The sequence below is a fragment of the Heteronotia binoei genome, chromosome 4 (assembly GCF_032191835.1).
Source record: "Heteronotia binoei isolate CCM8104 ecotype False Entrance Well chromosome 4, APGP_CSIRO_Hbin_v1, whole genome shotgun sequence".
Taxonomy (NCBI): domain Eukaryota; kingdom Metazoa; phylum Chordata; class Lepidosauria; order Squamata; family Gekkonidae; genus Heteronotia; species Heteronotia binoei.
In genome coordinates this window covers 159,385,549-159,387,685 of record NC_083226.1, presented here as the reverse complement: position 1 = coordinate 159,387,685, position 2,137 = coordinate 159,385,549, and the positions used below count along the sequence as shown (strand labels likewise).

General features: G+C 43.5%; 1 long non-coding RNA gene across 1 annotated transcript; it reads right to left on the bottom strand.

Moving 5' to 3' along the window:
- Positions 1 to 377: 377 nt before the first annotated feature.
- LOC132569745 (uncharacterized) lies at positions 378 to 1,609 on the bottom strand. Its single transcript, XR_009555284.1, has 2 exons — positions 1,411 to 1,609; positions 378 to 1,221 (listed from the first exon to the last, which is right to left on the bottom strand). It is a non-coding gene; the product is annotated as an uncharacterized LOC132569745 (long non-coding RNA).
- Between the last annotated feature and the right edge of the window lie 528 nt (positions 1,610 to 2,137).

Here is a 2,137-nt window from a genome sequence, read left to right as displayed (position 1 = left end):
CCCTGCCCCCAGGGCTTTCTTTTGTAGCAGGAACTCCTTTGCATATCAGGCCACATGCCCCTGAAGTAGCCAATCCTCTATGAGGTTACAAGGCTTTTCTTACAGGGCCTACTGTAAGCTTCAGGAGGATTGGCTACATCAGGGGTGTGTGGCCTAATATGCAAAGGTGTTCCTACGACAAAAAAGCCTAACCCGGATGCTCCCCAGCTAGCCTGATCTCATCAGATCTCGGAAGCTAAGCAGGGTTGATCCTAGTTAATAATGGGATGGGAAACCATTGAGGAAATCCAAGGTTGCTACGTAGAGGAAGGCGATTGCAAACTACCTCTGAACATCTCCTGCCTTGAAAACCCCACAGAGTTACCATAAGTCACCAATGACTTGAAAGCACTTTTTTATCATCATACATACATTGCCATCATTGCCATCATCCAGCAAGGGCAACTGATGTGCAGAAGTAGATTCCCACATGAACATCCAAACTTGATCCTGTGTGTGCTTGCATCAGGAATGGGTCATATTTCTACCCGCAAGGGACATATTCCTGTGCCACAAACACTACATATCATACTGGCACCGATACCTATTGGGGGGAATGGAAGTTTGCAACACTTTCTTCTCCCATCCAATAAGTGATCAGTATCACTTAGGAGACGACTATATAATATTTGGTCGGGGAATTCTCTCACGCGGCTGTAGGTATTTCATAAGCAAGGATTTCTCTGTGCGAACCATACTGTCCACATGCTCATTGCTTATAAAATGGAAATACTTTATGGCTAGAAAATACAATATGTGCTTGCACTGTTTGATTGTTAAGACTAACACCTGGCTAGTTAAAATGCTTATCAGTTCACTTTTTTTTACTGAGCAATAGTTAAAGGCCCCATTTGTGATGGTTTGCAAATGTAAACCAAATTGTTAAAACTGAAAGTCTCAGATTCTTAAGGGTCTCTGCCTTATGGATTTTTTTTTTCTACAACTGAGATTTAGGGCTAGTTCTTATTCAGAAATTTACACCTGTGTTTAATGCCTGTAAATATCTCTGCAAGGAAGAAACTTCTGACAATAAAATATATATACCTTCATACAATATCAGTGCATTTCTAAAATTGTGTGTTATCTTTTAACAGTGCAATCTACAAAGCACTCAAGCCATTGCACTCAAACTTAACACGGTTTACAGGACATATGACCATAGTAGGTTAGGCAGATGCTGGGCTATTTTTGTAGCAGGAGCTCCTTTGCATATTTGGCCACATCCCCATGATGTAGCCAATCCTCCAAAAGCTTACAGGGCTCATAGTACAGGGCTCCTGTAAGCTCTTGGAGGATTGGCTATAACAGGAGTGTACTGCCTAATATGCAAAGGAGCTCCTGCTACAAAAAAGGCCCTGGGCAGATGCCAACAAGACACTGTTGCCTGGATCAAGGTTGACCCATGCCGGTGTGACACCAGTACCTCTATACAGAAAGTCCAGTTCGCTACACTACATGCCCAAGAATACTGGGGCAAGAAAGGTAAGGAACCGCACAGTATAGCTCTTCCAAGTGCTGAACTGGGCAAGGGAGAACAGAATGGGCTTCTAGCATTCTCATTTTCCTTGCTTGTTTGCAGGGCTTTTTAGTACAGGGCCTACTGTAAGCTCTTGAAGGATTGGCTACATCAGGGGTGTGTGGCCTAATATGCAAAGGAGCTCCTGCTACAAAACCCCCCCCTGCTTGTGTGTTCCAGCATACTTCCCTGCAGATTTAAACGTTAGTTTTTTATGTAGACACAAAGCAATGTAATAGTGAATTGTCCACTCTAGGGAGCAAAACACATGCGGATGAGATGGAAAAAAAAATCCCCTGAAGCAACAGGAACACACGAGCAAGGAAAATGAGAATGTGGAAAAGTCCAGTATCCTCTGGAATGTGGATAACTTTAGAGGGCACTAAAGAATAGCCGAATGTTTGTGCTATAGAAGAACCTGTGGGGAGGATGAGAAGAGAGGCTGTGTATGTTTGTGGGTACCCATTGCTTCATTCACACAGTCCTTCCACTAGAGAGCCAGCAAATTAAGACAAGGGACTTAATGGGTCACAGACAAGTGATGGCTCAGAATATGCTTTAGTACTGGTGCCCCTGGATGAG